Here is a 19868-nt window from a genome sequence, read left to right as displayed (position 1 = left end):
CTTTACCACAAACCCTGGAATAGCTGCATCAGAACACAAGACGGATAAGTACAGAAGATGCAGGTGTCTCCTACCCTCTCCCCAGGCCGAGAAACAACAATGAGAAACCGCAGTGAGGTCTCTGAGTTCTGCTGGGCAACTCCCTTAGGCAGTGCTCGGCTGTGACAGTCAGGGCCAGCGCAGAACCTCAAGGACCAGCCCGTCAATGAGACTCGGCAGGGGGCGGGTGACGGGGGCGGGGCGGGGTGGAGCACAGGCTGATTCTCTCCCCAGCAGTGTTTACAGAGCTGATAGCAGCCTGAGCGGTCAACCCCTGATGCAGAACATCGGTGACCAAGGCAACAAGCTTTGCCCTCCCCGAAAAAACAAACAAACAAAAAATTAAAACTCAAATTTGAACAAATAAGTTTTCATAGGAAAATGGAGATTTTATATCGCACACTTCTTATACTGGAAGATGGTGAGGGGGCCCAGCAGGAGAAGGGAGCTGTTGTATGGGATATAGCCAGCAGCCTTGGGTCCCAAAAGTCTTGAGTGGAGAACATGAATTTAAAGGGAGATGGTTCTAAACCTGCTTTCTGAGGATGTATCAGTATTTTGACAAACTGGTCCTTTTCTTTTCCCAGCACAGTGGCGAATATGTCATAATAATGACCCACTTAATTCAGTGCCCCTCTGGGGAGGCACGATTATTATCCCCCAAAGCAAAAGGCGAGGCAACTGAGGCTTACAGTTTAAGCCCAAAACTTTTGGCATTTAGATTTTTGAAAAACAAGAAATGCACAGAAATTAAGAAGGCTGCAGGGTACTCAGTTTCGGAAGACCACTGAGCGCCAGGGTCACTGCCACCCGCTAGTGTCTGGTGAGCAGCTTGCTCAGAATCCCAGAGGGGAGTGATTGTCAGTCAGTCAGGGTGCTCTTCTGGAACTTGCTAATTTCAGTTTTTCTAATTGCCAAAATAGGGACCGAGATCCTTTTTTCAGCAGCCCAGAGGACATCCTGCAACTCTGGTACAAATTGCTCTCTGATTTTAGAACTGCTTTCTAAACATAGCCTGCTTTCTCCAAAGATGAAATCGTCTTTGATACTGATTAAATATTTTAAACCTTGAAATGGGAGGTTAATGAAAAAGGCTGTTAAGTAAACCAAGAACTGGGTGAGCCTGGCTGCCGTGTGGCCTCCCAAGGACTGGGTCTCAGTGGCGACAAAGCCTGCAGGGACTGTCACCTCAGCCCTTCATGAAACTTCTATAATGGGAGTCACGACAAGTATACTTTTAGACTTAACGAGTATTACTTGTTAATTGCATAATTTAGTTATATCTAAATGTGAGTATATTTATGACTTTAAATCAATAGGAACTTCTTTATGAGCAACAAAAATCACAGATAAGCAAAAGTATTATATTTCTTTGAATGAAAAGTTTTAAAACTGTTCAATTTATAGGATGATACTGAATCCAAACCTTTCTGGTAATATTAAAGTTTTACAAGTGTTGCTCAAACCTGATTTTCCCCTTCAGTTTCTTTCATTGCATTTTATATTTTCAAATGTACACAAAAGCTAGGACGATGACCCAATCAACTGGGTTCAACAATTTAGTATCAACCTTTGCCGATTTCATTTATCGTCCCCCATACTTTTTCCCCCTTGAGGTTTTTCAAAGCAACTCTCAGATATCATGGTATTTCCTATGTCAAATAAGGTTTTGAAAACATGCATCTTGTAATAGATGAGACTGTAGAAGAAGGAAAGGAAGTGTCTTGCCAGAAAGACAGGACTGAGAGGCTAGAAATAGCCACGAATGTCCCATCTCCGGCTGTTTGCTAAACTTCTGAAGTCAGCTCTGAGGAGGGAAAGCAAGGGCTGATGGCCTCGGGGTGATAAAACACTCTATCACTTGCTCTCATTTACTTAAAGGTCTTATGAAAAGAGTTTTGCATTTCACTACCCGAGGAGCCTCTGTTTGCTTAGTGAACAAGGCCCAGCTGGAAGAGGTTGCCTGGGGAGTGGCTGGGGCCCCCCATGGTGGGCAGGCAGACCCCCTGGTCTGAGGAAGGTCCTCTTTCTTGTTATCAGTTGTAAACAGATAAGACTGGAGCCAGGCCGGCCACCCCTCAGCGCTCCAGTGGAACTTCTGGCGCATTTTGAGCTGACATAAGGTGTGTGGGAATTGGCATGCCCTGTCTCGGGACTGGAGACCATCCCACCTCTGAGTCCTCAGTACAGCAGTCACCGAGGAAATGTCCCACGCCAATTAGGCAAGGGGGAGTTCTCCGGGACTGACTTTTGAGCAGTGGTTGTCCTGTGTGCTCGCTGAGGTTTCCAGGAAGCTCTTGAACTGTGCTTAGGCCACACCTCAGACTCTGCTCAGAAGACAGAGCAGTTATCTCAAAATAAAATGTTTAATTAGGCAAAAAAAAAAAGGCCTTACATACTAGAAAACCTTGAAAACACTCCATTTGTGCTGGTTTGGGGACTCTGCCGTCAGGGCTGTCAAAATACTATGGGGGGAGCTACCATCAGGATTTTTAAAACCTGCCCCGGGGGTTCCAGTGTACAGCCCAGCCTGTGACCGCATCCAAGCCCTACCTGGCTGTGTGCCCCCAACAATGGGAACCCTCGTCTTTGCACCCCTGCCTTTTGGCACAGTGCCTGATGCAAGGTACCACACAGCAGTCAATGTGCTATCACACTTACACCCACTTGTCAGTGAGGCACTGCGATTTAAGAAGCTAAGAAAGCATCTTGGGGATTGTGACTAAGAAACAGCTGTGCAGAGACTCGAACACAGGTTCGTCTGACCTCAAATCTGTGTTTGCGGACATAGTGAGTAATCTGATGGTGACGGGGCAGGGGGTGGAAGGGATAAATTGGGAGTTTGGGATTTGCAGATACTAACTGCTATATGTAAAGTAGATACACAAGTTTCTTCTGTAGAGCACATGGAACTATATTCATTATCTTGTAGTAACCTATAATGAAAAAGAATATGAAAATGAATATATGTATGTATCTGTTTGACTGAAACATCTTGCTGTACACCAGAAATAACTGACGCATTGTGAACTGATTATACGTCAATTTTAAAAATCTGTGTTTGATTCAATTTGCTTTAAAATTATTTAGTGTTTGATATAGACTAGGTATACTGTCCTCACTGAGTTGCACTGATTGTTTTGTTTTATGGTCATCACATCCAGATGACATAGATACTCTCCCATTTTGTAGGTGAGGAAAAATGAGGTTTCAGGAGTTGAGGGCTTGCACAGTGCCTCCCAGCAGTGACGGCAGTCAGAAGCCAAGCTACTGAGCCGGCTGAGGGCTTCTGTGGGACCCAGTGGAGGGCACTAGATGGAGGGACACTGCCCCCCTCCTGCAGGGAGGGATTTAGAGAGCAGAAAGCATTTACAAAAGTGGGACGATGATGGAGGTTACAGGAGGTGCGGAGAGGAATGTTGAAAGCACTGACTTGACTGTAGAGGGAAGGACGAGGGGGAGGGGACCTCAGGAGGGGTGGAAGGGCAGGAGGAGGAGGTGTGGGTGGAGACATGCGATGCTGGAGGAACTGTAGCATAGAAAGGCCAGAGGACCAGGAAACTGGAAGCTCCTCCAGGGACTCACACAGACCTGAATAGGGATCAAATGGGAATAAAGAGAAAAGAGTAAATTCTAAATGTATTTTTAAACACCAGTGTCATTTTCTCTGATTATGAAGAATGTACACAGGGAACTATATTCAATATCGTGTAGTAATCTATAATGAAAAAGAATATGAAAAGGAGTATATGGATGGATGTATCTGACTGAAACATTATGCTGTACACCAGAAATTGACACAATATTGTAAGCTGGCTATACTTCAGTTTAAAAAAAAAAAGTAATGCATTCTGATGTTAGTCAATTTGGGAAGAACAGAAAAACACAAAAGAGAAGGTAAAAGTCACTCATATTCTCATTGCTCGGAAATGACTATTAGCTTTTTCATCCCAGTCCATTATTATCCCCCTTGTCAAAAATGATGCATGTGAGACGTAGAATTCAAGTTAGATTTTGGGAAAACATGAACTGTGCATGTTAAGGAGAAGCAGCCTGCAGGAAGCATGTGCAGTGTCTGAAGACCACTGAGCACAGGGGTCACTGCCACCTGCCACTGTGCCTTTTTTTAAATTAATCCTGGGTGATTTTTATATTTTCTCTTCTTTTGTAAATGGTACAATCTTTGTTACGTGATTTTTCTCTTTGCCGTTTGTATTCAGGAATACAACTAAGTTTTTTTTTTTGACTGTGGTAAAATATATATAACACAAAATGTCTTACAAGCTGCTGTAAAAACTTACCATAGACTGGGAGGCTTAAACAGCAGACATTTCTTTCTCACAGTTCTGGAGCCTGGGAAGTCCAAGATCAAGGGGCCAACAGAATGGGTTCCTCTCTGCCTGGCTCACAAACACCTGCCTTCTCACTGCGTCTTCATGTGGCAGAAAGGGAGGGCAGGAAGTAAGCTCTCTGGTCTCTGCTGACAAGGGCACCTATCCTACCTTGAGGGCCCCACCCTCATTACCTGATCTGAACCTCCTAAAAGTCTCATCTCCAAAATACCATCACATTGGGGATTATGGCTTCAACACATGAATTTGGGGGACCCAATCCAGCCCATAGCAAAATTTGCCATTTTATCATATGTAAGTACAATTCGGTGCTATTAATTACATGCACAATTTGTTTTGCAGCCATCATCACTAATTCAAAACATTTTCATTACCGCAAAAGAAACTGTACCCATCAGGCAATAACTCCCCATTGACTGCCCACTTGGCCATAGGTAACCCCTAATATACTTTCTGTCCTTATGAATTTGCCAATTCTAGATACTTCATGTGAGTGGAATCATACAATATTTGCCCTTTTCCTCCTGCTCATTTCACGTAGCTTCATATATTCAGATTCATCCACGTTGTAGCCTGTGTCAGAACTTTATCCCTTTGCATGACTAAGTACTATTCCATTGTATGTATAAATACCACATTTTATTCATCCATTTTTCTGGGGATGCACATTTGGTTTGATTCCACCTTTTGACTACTGGGAATAATACAGCAATGAGCATTGGTGTGTAAATACCTGTTTGAGTTTGTTTGTTTGTTTGTTTGAGTATAGTCAGTTACAATGTGTCAGTTTCTGGTGTACAGCATAGTGTCACAGTCATGCATATATAGAGATATATTTGTTTTCATATTCTTTTCCATTAAAGGTGATTACAAGATATTGAATATAGTACCGAGTCCTTGTTTTTTAGTTCTTTTTGAGCATATATACCTGGAATGGAATTGTGGGGTCATACGGTCATTCTGTGTTTAACTTTAGGAGGCACTGCCAAACTGATTTCCACAGTGGCTGCACCATTTTACACCTCTACCAGCAGTGTTCTAATTTTTCCACATCTGCACCAACATTTGTTATTTTTTGTTTTCTGGTAATTGCCACCCTAATGGATGTGAAGTGATCACGATTATGGTTTTGATTTGCATTTCCCTAATAGCTAGTGATGTTGAGCATCTTTTCGTGTGCTTATTGACATTTTTATATATTCTTTAGAGGAATGTCTATTCAAATTTTCCCTGTTTTTACTGGTGGCAGTTCTTTCTATGTTCTGGGTATGAGCCCCTTATAAAATATACAACTTGCAAATATTTTCTCCTGTCCTATAGATGATCTCTTCACCATTCTTGTTAATGTCCTTTGATGAATGAAAGTTTTCAGTTTGGGAGTCTAATTTTTTCTTTTGTTGCCTGTTCTTTTGGTGTCATACTTAAGAAACTATCACCAAATTCAAGGCCATGAAGATTTCCCCCTATGTTTTCTTCTAAGAGTTTTATAGGTTTAGCTCTTAAGTTTTTTATCTTTGATCCACTTGGTTAATAGTTGTATATGGTGTAAGGTTAGGGCCCATCTTCATTCTTTTGCATATGGATGTCCAGTTTTCCTAGTACCATTTATTGAGGAGACAACTCTTCTCCTCGTATGGTTTTGGCATCCTTGTTGAAAATCAATTGACCATAGATGAGAAGGGTTATATCTGGACTTTCAATTCTGAGCCACCGATCTGTCTATCCTTATGACAGTACCACACTTTTTACCCACACATCTTGCTTACTCTAGCTTACTATTAAGATTTGAAATTGAAAGGTGTTAGTCCTTTTGTTCTGTTCTTTAAAAGATTGTTTTGTCTATTTGATTCTCTTGAATTTTAGGATGAGATTTATTGTTTCTACAGGAAATATTGTTCGGATTTTGATAGGGATTGTATTGAATCTGAATATCACTTTGGGTAGTATTGGCATCTTAACAATATTAAGCCTTTCAGTCCATAAACATGAAATGTCTTTCCTTTTATTTAGGTCTTTTAAATTTTCTTTCAGCAATGTTTTATAGTTTTCAGTAGACAAGATTTACACTGCCTTGGATAAATTTATCTCTTTTTGATGCTATTGTAGGCTTTCTTAATTTCCATTTTTGGATTGTTCATTGCTAGTGTATAGAAATAAACTAATCTTGTGTGTTGATTTTGTATGCTATAACGTTGTTGAATTCATTTATTAGCTAAAATGAGTTTTTTTGTGGAAGATTTTTGTGAAATTCCTTTGTGACTTCTCCTTTGTCGTGTCAGTTCTTTGAGTGTGTTGTTTAGTTCCCATATATTTGTGAGTTTCCAAGTTTTCCTTTTATTGGTGGTTTCTAGTTTCATTCCATTGTGGTTGGAAAGATAACTTGTATGATTTCAACCTTTAAAATGTAGTAAGACTTTTTTTTGTGCCCTAACATATGGTCTGCCCTGGAGAATGGCCCATGTGTACTTGAGAAGGATGTTTTCTGCTGCTGCTGAATAGAGTGTTCTGTACGTCTTTTAAGTCTTAATAGACCTGGTTGTTCTAGTCATAATTGAAAACAGGATATCACATTCTCCAATTATTACTGTAGGACTGTCTATTTCTCCCTTCAGTTCTGTCAGATTTCACTTAGTGGAACTCGTTGTTAGGTGTGTGTATGTTTATAAATTTGTGTATCTTCTTCATGGATTAGAACTTTCATCAATATATAAAAGTCCTTCTTAGTCTTTTGCAACCTTTTTTGCCTTAAAATTTCTTTTGTCTGATAATATAGCCACTGCTGCCCTCTTTGGTTACTATTTGAGTGGAATATCTTTCTCCATCCCTTAAATCTTAACCTATTTTGCCTTTGTATCTAGAGTGAGTCTTTTATAGATAGGCCATGTCCTTTACATTTTAATCCATCCTGCCAATATCTGCCTTTTAATTAGAGAGTTTAAAATAAGATTTTAATGGCTGCAAAGAATTCTTTTTATAAATCTACCCACATTTTAAAAATATCCTATGCTGGACATTTTAATTATTTCTGTTTTTTAAACAATTTTGGACAAAAATATGATGAACATTTTTATCCACAAATTTCTGTGGACTATTTAGAGTAATAATTGTTTAGGATAATTTTCTAGAAATAAAATTATTGCTTCAGACTCCTAAAAGCCAAAGCAATCTTGAGAAAGAAAAACAAAGCTGAAGGCTTCATGCTTCCCTATTTCAAACAATATTACAAAACTACAGTAATCAAAACAGTATGGTATTGGCATAAAGACAATTGCATAGACCAGTGAAAGAGAATAGAAAGCTCAGAAATAAACCCACACATATGTGGTAAGTTAATTTGACAAAAGTGCCAAGAATATACACTGAAGAAAGGACAGTCTCTTCAATAAATGGTGTTGGGAAACTAGACAGCCATGTGCAAGAGAATGAAACTGGACCACTATTTTACACTATACACAAAAAATTAACTCAAAGTGGATTAAAGCCTTGAATGTAAAACCTGAAACCATAAAACTCCTAAAAGAAAATATAGGCAATAACCTCCTTGACATCACTCTTGGTGATGATTGCTTGGATTTGATACCAAAAGCAAAGGCAACAAAAGCAAAAATAAACAAATGGGACCACGTCAAACTAAAAAGCTTCTGCACAGCAAAGGAAGCCATCAACAAAGTGAAAAGACAACCTACAGAATGAGGGAAAATATTTTCAAATCATATACCTGATAAGGGATTATTACCCCAAATATATAAAGAACTCACAAAGTCAATAGCAAAATACAAACAGACAAACAGACAAGCCCGTACAAGCAACAACAACAACAGCAAAACCCAGACAGTCTGACTAAAAAACAGACAGAGGAACTGAATAGATACTTTTCCAAAGAAGATATACAGACAGTCAACAGGTATATGGAAAAAGTGCTCAACATCACTAATCATCAGGAAAACGCAAATCAAAACTACAATGAGATATCACCTCACACCTGTTAGAACGGCAATTATCAAAAAGACAAAAAAATAACAAGTGTTGCTTTCATATCTTGGTTGTTGTAAATAGCACTTCTGTGGATACTGGGGTTCTTGTATCTTTTCCATTAAGAATTTTCAGCTCTCTGGATATGCCCAGGAGTGGGATTGCTGGATCACATGGTAACTCTATTTTTAGTTTTTTAAGGAACCTCCATACTGTCCTGCATAGTGGCTGCATCAATTTGCATTCCCCCCAGCAGTGTAGAGGGATTCCCCTTTCTCCACACCTGCCCAGCATTTATTATTTGTAGCCTTTTTTGATGATGGACATTCTGACTGATGTGAGCTGATACCTCATTGTAGTTTTGATTTACGATTCTCTAATAATTAGTGATGTTGAGCATTTTTTCATGTGCCTGTTGGCCATCTGTATGTCTCCTTTGGAGAAATGTCTATTTAGGTCTTCTGCCCATTTTTTGATTGGGTTGCTTGTTTTTCTAATATTGAGCTGTATGAGCTGTTGTATATTTTGGAAATTAACCCCTTGTTGGTCACATCATTTGCAAATATTTTCTCCCATTCAGTAGGTTGTCTTTTCATTTTGTTTAGGATTTCCTTTGCTGTGCAAAAGCTTACAGGTTTCATTAGGTCCCCTTTATTTTTGCTTTTATTTCTTTTGCCTTGGGAGGCTGATCTAAGGAAGTATTGCTGCAATTTATGTCAGAGATTGTTTTGCCTATGTTCTCCTCTAGTAGCTTTATGGTGTCATGCCTTATATTTAAGTCTTTGGCCATTCTGAGTTTACTTTTGTGTATGGTGTGAGGCAGTGTTCTAACTTTATTGACTTACATGTGGTTGTCCAGCTTTCCCAACATCACCTGTTGAAGAGACTGTCTTTTCTCCATTGTATACTTGTGCCTCCTTTGTTGAAGATTGATTGACCATAGGTGTGTGAATTTATTTCTGGGCTCTCTGTTCTTTTCCATTGATCCATATGTCTGTATGTGTGTCAATATTATGCTGTTTTGATTACTGTAGTTCTGTAGTATTGTCTGAAGATTATGCCTCCAGCTCTGCTCTTTAGGAATCCTTAGGAATGCTTTGGCAGTTCTGACTCTTTTGTGGTTCCATATAAATTTTAGTATTATTTGTTTTAGTTCTGTGAAAAATGTCCTGGGTAATTTGATAAGAATCACATTAAATCTCTAGATTGCTTTGGCTAGTATGGCCATTTTAATAATATGAATTCTTCCAATCCAAGAGCATGGGATATTTTTCCATTTCTTTCAATCATCTTCAGTTTTCTTTATCAATGTTGAATTCTCAGTGTATAAGTTTTTCACCTCCTTGGTCAGGTTTATTCCTATGGTTTGTTTTTTTTTAGGTGACTTTAAAGCAGTTTTTTTTTTTACTTTCTCTTTCTGATATTTCATTGTTAGTGTAAAGAAATGCAGCAGATTTCTGTATGTTACTCTTGTATCCTGATACCTTGCTGAATTCATTTATCAGTTCTAATAGTTTCTGTGTTGAGTCTTTATGGTTTTCTCTGTAGGGTATCATGTCATCTGCATATAATAACAATTTTACCTCTTCCCTCCCAATTTGGATACCTTTTGTTTCTTTTTCTTATCTGATTTCTGTGGCTATGACTTCCAATGCTATGTTAAATAGAAGTGGTAAGAGTGGACATCCTTGTCTTTTCCAGTACTTAGTGGGAAGGCTTTCAACTTTTCACTGTTGAGTACTATGTTGGCTGTAAGTCTGTCATAAATAGCTTTTATTATGTTCAGATATGTTCCCTCTATATCCATTTTGGTAATATTTTTTATCATAAATGGATGTTGAATTTTATCAAATACCTTTTCTGCATCTATTGAGATGATTATGTGGTTTTTCTCCTTTCTTTTGCTATTGTGTATCACATTTATTGATTTGTGTATGTTAAACCATCCTTGTGACCCTCAAATGAATCCAACTTGATTGTGGCATATAATCCTTTTTACATATTGTTGGATTTGGTTTGTAACATAACTGTCCTTCAACAGATGAATGGATAAAGAAGTTATGGTGTATGTATGTATACACACACACACACACACACACACACACACACACACACACAATGGAACATTACTTAGCCATGAAAAAGAATGAAATATTGCCATTTGCAGCAATGTGGATGGACCTAGAGATTATCATACAAGTAAACTAAGTCAGAGAAAGACAAATATCATATGATATCACTTATACATGGAATCTAAAAAAATTATACAAATGAGCTTGTTTACAAAGTAGAAACAGACACACAGACATAGAAAACAAACTGTGGTTACCAAAGGACAAGGGGTGATAGGAATAAATTGGGAATTGGGGATTTACAGATATACACTACTATATATAAAATAGATAAACAATAAGGACCTACTGTATAGCACAGGGAACTATATTCAATATCTCATAATAACCTATTATGGAAAAGAATCTGAAAAAGAATATATATTCTACATACATATATATACATATATAAACTGAATCACTTAGCTGTACTCTTGAAACTAACACATTGTAAATCAACTGTACTTCAAATAAAAAATAATAGTAATAACAAGTGTTGGCAAGAATGTGGAGAAAAGACAGCACTTGTGCACTGTTGGTAGAAACTGGCGCCGCCTCTATGGCAACCAGTATGGAGGTTCCTCAGAAAATTAAAAATAGAACTACCATATGATCCAGCAATTCTGCATCTGAGTATTTATCCAAAGCAAATGAAGACACTAACTTGAAAAGATATCTACACCACCATGTTCATTATAGCATTATTTACTGTAGCCAAGACATGGAAAAAAACCTGAAGTGTGAATGCATAAAGAAAATGTGATGTTATATATATATATACATATATATGATATTATTAGCCTTAGCCATGAAAAAGACAGAAATACTGCCATTTGTGACAAGAAGGTTGGACCTTGAGGGCATTATACTAAGTGAAGTAAGACAGAAAAAGAAAACTAATGTATAATCTCACTTATTTGTGGAGTCTAAAACAAACAAACAGAAGTTATAGCTGCAAAGAAAAGATTGGTGGTTGCTAGAGATTGGGGGGGAGAGAGTGGGAAAAATGTGGGAAGATGGTCAAAAGTACCAACATCCAGTTATAAAATAAGTAAGTCATGGAGACGTAATGTACAGAATGGTGACTGTATTTAATAATACTGAATTATGTATTTGAAAGTTGCCGTGACAGTGGATCTTAAAATTTCTCATCACAAGACAAAAGAAAAAATATTTGTAACTATGTGTGGTATCTATAAAGAAAACTTTGCTGGCACCCAGCCATGTTCCATTTTTTACATGCTATGTGGCGCTGCTTTTGCAGTTAGCTAAAGAAGATCGGATGCGACACTCTTCACTTGGAACGGATACTTGGTGCACTCAGAATTGCGCTGAGTAGGTTATAACTTGACAGCTGTTTCAGTGCCATGCACTGTGACATTATATTGACTTTTATTATTGATACATGCCCATTATGTCAAAACAAAAAGTGAAAAGTGGACTTTATGTTTCATTTTTAAAGCACACAGAAGTGTAGATTATTTAATTATCCAATTAGATGGCAAAACATCATGTTCATTATGCGACAGCAACCTGGCTAAAACAATAAAATAGATGTTGAACTTACCAGTCTAAGCACTCACCATCACATTCCCAACTCACAGGAAGATGACAGTCAGACATCAGTCACTCATATGTGGAACAGAAAGAGAGAGAGAGAGAGAAAAGGAAGAAAGAAAGAAAGAAAGAAAGAAAGAAAGAAAGAAAGAAAGAAAGAAAGAAAGAAAGAAAGAAAGAAAGAAAGAAAGAAAGAAAGAAAGAAAGAAAGAAAGAAAGAAAGAAAGAAAGAAAGAAAGAAGGAAGGAAAGAAAGAAGGAAGCAAGGAAGGAAGGAAGGAAGGAAGGAAAGAAAGAAAGAAAGAAAGAAAGAAAGAAAGAAAAGAAAGAGAAAGAAAGAAAGAAAGAAAGAAAGAAAGAAAGAAAGAAAGAAAGAAAGAAAGAAAGAAGGAAGGAAGGAAGGAAAGAAAGAAGGAAGCAAGGAAGGAAGGAAGGAAGAAAGAAAGAAAGAAAGAAAGAAAGAAAGAAGGAAGGAAGGAAGGAAAGAAAGAAAGAAAGAAAGAAGAAAGAAAGAAAGAAAGAAAGAAAGAAAGAAAGAAAGAAAGAAAGAAAGAAAGAAAGAAAGAAAGAAAGAAAAGAAAGAAGGGAGAGAGGGAGGGAGGAAGGAAGAAAAGGAAGAAAGAAAAGGAAGAAGGGAGGGAGGGAAGGAAGGAAGGAAGAAAAGAAAAGAAAAAATGACACGAACTCAACTACAAAACAGAAACAGACTCGCAGACATAGTAAACAGTCTTATAGTTACCAGGGAAAGGGATAAACTGGGGAGTTCGAGATTTGCAAATGTTAACCACTATATATAAAAAATAGATTAAAAAAACAAATTTCTTCTGTATAGCACAGGGAACTATATTCAATATCTTGTAATAACCTTTATTGAAGAAGAGTATGAAGATGAAAATATGTATATATATGCATGACTGAGACATTATGCTGTACACCAGAAACTGACACATTGTAACTGACTATATACTTCAATAAAAAAAATTTTTTAAAGAAAAACTGGAAAATTTTAAGTGAGATCTCTCATCATAGCAGAATTTTTTCACAAAAATAAAAATGAGGCTGCAACCAAAGTAAGTCTCCAAATGTTGGAAAACAAGAAAAGTCATTTAACTGATGGTGAGTTAACTGAACTGATTTATTGCAGTAACTGAAAATAAACTTGTTTAAGACTATTTACCTTTCAGCTATAACAGCTGAAGAGTTGAGGACATTGGGAGCAACATTAACGGCCAATTAAAATAAGGCAAATGTTTTCAAGTGATCTTCCCTGGCCCTTGATAAGCCTAACGGTGTTGCTGATACTGCCTGGTGTTGTTTATTTGAGAAACCACTTCTGAGTCTGAAGTGCTTAAAGAATTAGGCTGTAACGAGGACATTTTCAAAGAGGCTGAGAAAATGCAAATCCAGTACAACCTAAATGGAAACTGTTAAGATGTGCTACAGCTGACAACGGTAAAAACATTCATGGAGCATGGAAAGGCTTGGTTGGACAAATTTACAAAGCTTCTGAAAATGTAACGCCTTTCAAATGAATGGTTGCTCATCTTATTAGTCAACAGCAGGTGCTTTGCAGAAAAAATCTGAATCTATCATGTGTTGTTGAACCAGCAGTATCAGCAGTAAACTTCATTTGGACCTAACGTTTATTAGTTTCATGAGTTTTTGTCAAAATAAAAGCTGAATCCTTTAAATTGATGAATATTGAAAGAAGTCATAGAAAGATGAGTGATTGTAGTTTGGAGAAATTTTTTATGTAGCTGAGGTGTAAGCAGATAAATTATGTGTAAGGAAACACTGTTTTATTTTCCTGGTTGAATTAAAGTTCACAGTTGAAAAAAATAAAATAAAATAAAAGCTGAAATCCTAACTTGCCCAATCACACAGCAGTTCAATAGGTTAGGAGTGGTAAAGTTTTATTGTGATTTTTTTTGTAATCTCATGGCTGAAATTGAATTTTTTTCTGAGTAAGAAGAGCCACCCTCAACCACTATTATCAAACATCAACTGAATTTACAAATTAGCTTCGGCTGCAGATTTGATAATGTTTCTTAATGAAATACAAGCCCAAAACTATAGGGCAAAATAGAGTTTATATGTGAAACTTATACTGTAGTAAAGTTATTTAGACAACAGCTAATATTTAACTCACAAGTAATGTTAAATTGCTTTATGCATTTCCTGGGCTGTCGAAATTAAAACAAGAAGTGTGATCTCCATTCCCATACAGATTTGCTGTGGGTCTGTGTTCTGAGCTGAAACTACAGTTGTAACAGTCTTTTTCTGGACTTCAATTAAAGTGCAAAGGAAATGTCCTTATTTCAAAATCCATGTACTTGTGCAATAGAGGAGATTCCACCTAACTTTCAAATTGGAAGTGATTAATCTGCAATGTAACAAGCATACTAAAAGGCAGACCTCAAGGGAAGACCCTAGCAAAATTCTTTATAGACCTTCCAAGTGATAAATACTTTCAATTAATGCCATATCTTGAGGGATCAGTATTTGTCAGTACTTAGCTGTGTGAAAAAACATTTTCAAAGATAAAATACATAAAATCTCATTACAGATCAGCAGTAACAGATGAACAATTGCAATGAATTCTGGTGAGAGGAAACAGTAACTTTGAACCCCAGCCAAGCAAGATGTTATCCCCCAAATACTTCCATTCTTTCCGCCAGTATTCCTATATCACAAAACATCGTGTCTGTTACTATTACATTTCTAATTTTGTCAATAAAATCTTGTGGAAATTTGATTTCTCTCCTGTCAATGTTGTCTTGTTAATGTTGTCAATGTCTTGTCTTGTTACTGTTACATATCATGCTAATATCATCAATTTTTCCCTCCTCCCCTAGGAAGCCTAAGAGAGATTTCCTATCTGGCTCTTTATAAAAGGCATTGGTTGACTCCTGGAGGGGAGATTTGGGTCTCTGTCTCCAGGAGTTTACAATCTAATTTGAGACAGACAAGACAAATGACCACAAAACTGCAAACAATCCCAGTCTCTTCACTTTCTTTATTCTTAAATTTAAAATATTCTTCGGAAGTACAGAAAAGCTAAGGACTCTTGACCACCCACACTTCTGCACACACAGTGCCTTTTCCAGAGGTCACCCAGAGGTCATCTTGCTCCCCACCCATAGTCTGGCCTCACTCAGCAACTGGAGGGATCCTGTTAACAAGTAGGGTCTGGGGAGGGTATAGCTCAAATGGTAACATGTGCTTAGCATGCACAAGGTCCTGGGTTCAATCCACAGCACCTCCATATAAAAAGAAACAAAAAAAGCAAAGTAGCAGCTCTGGTCCCCTCTGCCCTAAACCCTGCAGCTGCTGCCCCATCTTATTCATGGTAAAGCCACACCCTCACTGGGGCCGGGCCAGAACTCAGGAGCCCACACGCCCAACCCATCCCCACCTGCATGGCGTAGGCCACCCTGCCCTTTGATTTTCCTCGGCACACTCCTTTCTTAGGGCCTTGGCACGAGCTATTCTGTCTGCTTGGAACCAGGTTGCCTGATTTAGCAAATAAAAATACAGACTGTCCAGTGAAAATTGCATTTCAGATAAACAAATAATTTTGTTGTAACTCTGCCCCAAATATTGCATGGGACATACTTACATGAAAAGATCACTCGTTGCTGACTTGAAACTCAAATATATCTATGTGTCCCGAATTTTACAGGATGGCGCTACCTGGAATGTTCCCAACTTCTATTAGGTCTTTGCTTGGAGGTTTCCTCAGTGAGGCCTATCCTTAGTGCCCCCCATTTACCACTGCCACCCAGGCCATCCCCTGCCAGGCCCAATCCCTTCAATTTGCTCTATTTTTCTCCCTATAACATTCGTCTCCCTCTAACACACCAGACAGTTTGCTTGTCATGTTTATTGTTTACTTTTACCTCCTCTCATTCCAGTGTAAACTCCACATGGGTGAGGATTTGGGGGTGGCAGGGAGACAGTGCCCTAATCTATCCCAGTCCCTAGAAGAGAGCCTGGCCCAGAAAACTGCCCAACAAATGTCTGTTGCTCAGTCCCAAACTCATTCTTCATGCCACATGATAGGCCAATAAATTGGGAGACAAGATGTTGGGGCAAGAAATAATGACTTTACAAATGGGAACTAATTAAACTTACAAGTTTTTGCACAGCAAAGGAAACCATAAGCAAAACAAAAAGACAACCTATGGAATGGGAGAAAATATTTGCAAAAGATGAAACTGACAAGGGCTTGATTTCCAGGGTATATAAACAGCTCATATGACTGAATAAGAAAAAAACAAACAACCCAATCCAAAAATGGGCAGAAGACCTAAACAAGCAATTCTCCAATGAAGACATACAAATAATCAACAGGCACATGAAAAACTGCTCAATATCATTAATTATCAGAGAAACGCAAATCAAAACTACAATGAGGTATCACCTCACACCAGTCAGAATGGCCATCATTCAAAAGTCCACAAATGATAAATGCTGGAGAGGCTGTGGAGAAAAGAGAAACCTCCTACACTGCTGGTGGGAATGCAGGTTGGTGCAGCCACTGTGGAAAACAGTATGGAGAGTCCTCAAAAGACTGACAACAGACTTACCATATGATGCAGCAACCCCACTCCTGGGCATATATCCAGAAGGAAATCTACTCCAAAAGACACCTGCACCCCAATGTTCACAGCAGCACTATTTACAATAGCCAAGACATGGAAACAACACAAATGTCCATCAACAGATGACTGGATAAAGAAGAAGTGGTATATTTATATGATGGAATACTACTCAGCCATAAAAATGACGACATAATGCCATTTGCAGCAACGTGGATGTCCCTGGACAATGTCATTCTAAGTGAAGTAAGCCAGAAAGAAAAAGAAAAATATCATATGGTATCACTCATATGTGGAATCTAAAAAAAAAAGAAAGAAATGAACTTGTATATAAAACAGAAACAGACTCACAGACATAGAATACAGACTTGTGGTTGCCAGGAGAGAGGTGGGTGAGTAGGAATAAACCGGGAGTTCAAGACTTGCAGATACTGACTGGTATATATAAAACAGATAAACAAGTTTATACTGTATAACACAGGGAAATACATTCAATATCTTGTAGTAGCTCATGGTGGAAAAGAACATGAAAATGAATATATGTATATTCCTGTATGACTGAAGAATTGTGCTGTACACCAGAAATTCACACAACATTGTGAACTGACTATAACTCAATAAAAAGAAAGAAAGAAAAGTAAGAGTGACTTTATTCAGAAAGCCACCAGACTAAGAAGATGGCAGACTCATGTCCTGGAAAACTATCTTTCTCAAATCAGAATTCAGGCTCCTTTTATACTAGAAAGGGAAGAGGGTGTGGCTGGTTGTTGCAAACTTCTTGGTGTAGGAATTTTTTTGCTTTTTGAATCCTTTGTTCTTGCAACTGTCCACCTGGGTCAGATCATGGTGTCCCTGTAAACCTCCAACAAAACAAATGTTGTTTTCTTTTCTCTGATTTGTTATCTTTGTATGAATGAAAAGGGTTAAAATCCTTAAAGGTCAGAGCTTTGACAGTGGGCTATCCCATATATTTCAGGCTCTAGGCAACATTCTTCTACAAAAGGTGCAGAACCAGCATGATTAAGCACAGGAAACAGAGCTAGAAGCACAGGGTTAGAGCTAATATGGAGTCAGGTTTGTCCTTTTCTATTACACGTCTGTTGGAATTGCAATAGAAGTGACGAATGAGTGTCCTCTGAGCAGCACCCGAAATGTCCACAGGAAACAGTTCCACCTTGAATTTACTATGTCTTTGTCAAGCTTTTTTTTTTCTGCCCATTCATTCAAGCTAGAAGGTTGGTGTCACTCCCAAATCCTCCGTCTCTCTTATCCTGCCTTATTCCTCTCTCCAAAATTATTTGGTGTCTACATCCCCCTGCAATTCCTCAGCATTATCCCTCATCTATCACCTGCTCACTGCCTCATGGTTGATTGTCTGTTTCCAACTTGGCCCTTTAGGTGTCATGTGTTACCTGAAATTCTCCATGGGTGTCCTTGCCTCTGATCCAGCCCCATCTGATCCCTTCCTCACGCTGTATCTTGACAATCTTTCCAAAATGAAAAACAATGAGACATGAACAGAAACCACAATTTGTAAAACAAACTGTATGAGTCTCAAAACTGAAAAACTGTCTCACACCATGATGAAAAACTACCTAAGTTCACATTGGCTTACCACAAGCTCATTCAGACCTATATATTCCAAGATAAGCCCTTAGTTCAGAGACTCCACATAGACTCAAGGATTCCAAAGAATGAGACTGTGTCAGCAACTCCCCTGGTTTACAGATGCTAGTGAGTCCCTGCTGCCCAGATCTGCCTCAGAACCATCTGAACCCTTTCAGCGTCCTGCCATCACTCTCCCTTTGAGATGCTACCAAGACTTTCCAGGTGGAGCTCATTCTTGTTCAGAAAGTTGAATAAACTCAGTTCCATGTAATCCATTCCTGCTGGTCTCAGTGGGAGCTTTACAGTCACCTCTTAGTTTTCTGTGTAAGCTCATTTCACGATTCCCCATGGCCTTCAGAGTGGTCCACCAGCCCCATAATGGTGCACAGATTGTGCCCAGGAAGCCATCTGCTCCCCTCTCCCAGCAGTCCTACACCTGTCCAGACCTGGTGGTGGCTTTGTTCTTTCATCTTCCCCTGACTTCACAGATGATAAAATCTTTTTTTTTTTTATTGAAGTATAGTCAGTTACAATGTGTCAATTTCTGGTGTATAGCACAGTCATGCATATATACATATATTCATTTTCATGTTCTTTTTCATTAAAGATTATTACAAGATATTGAATATAGTTCCCTGCGCTATGCAAAAGAAATTTGGTTTTTATCTATTTTTATATATAGTGGTTAACATTTGCAAATCTCTAACTCCCAAATTTATCCCTTCCCATCCCCTTTCCCCTCAGTAACCACAAGATTGTTTGGTATTTCTGTGAGTCTGTTTCTGTTTTGTAGATGAGTTCATTAGTGTTCTTTTTTTAGATTCCACATATGAGTGATATCATATGGTATTTTTCTTTCTCTTTCTGGCTTACTTCACTCAGAATGACGATCTCCAGGTCCAGCAATGCTACTGCAAATGGCATTAATTTATTCTTTTTTATGCCTGAGTAGTATTCCATTGCATAAATATACCACAACTTCTTTATCCAGTCCAGGTGATAATATCTTAGCTGGAATGCCCTTTTCCACCTGTCTGCCTTCTTCAGTTCAAGTTTTGGCTCCCCAGCTATTCATCCTTCTAATCTGTTACCAGTAGCCTTTTAGGCGTATATTGGCCCAAGCACTGAATATTCAGTTATTTTGGAGAGAAGTGACTTGCCTCATCCCAGGCCCAGTATCAGGCCCAGTGCCTGGCATATTTGGCCATCACTCATGAACTTTTCTGTATACGTGAAAAGTAACAGCTGAGTAAAATGCTGTTTTCTTTTCCACCTCTTTCTTTAAGATGTCTCTGCTGTACACCAGAAATTGACACATTATAACTGACTATATTTCAATTTTTTTAAAAAGGATGTCTCTCATGGGCTGTGAAATGCCCCCAAAAGTATTTAAATTTTAGCCCAAGAATTTGCAAGTCCCCCTGGGATGCTGACCCTGCTGGTCCAGGGACTTCTTTTGAGAACCACCACTGTAAAGAATGAGAGTATGACCTGGAGCCAAACAGATCTGTCTCTCCCCTCTGATATCAACTGATTCTGTGACCTTGGACAAAAGGCAAAATTATGCCTTCATTTTAACTATCAGCTGTAAATAATAATAGTATATATCTCATGTATTGCTATAGAAGT

Source organism: Vicugna pacos, chromosome 5 (assembly GCF_048564905.1).
Source record: "Vicugna pacos chromosome 5, VicPac4, whole genome shotgun sequence".
Classification (NCBI taxonomy): Eukaryota; Metazoa; Chordata; class Mammalia; order Artiodactyla; family Camelidae; genus Vicugna; species Vicugna pacos.
The sequence above is the reverse complement of the archived record's forward strand: the minus strand, read 5'-3'. Positions refer to the sequence as shown.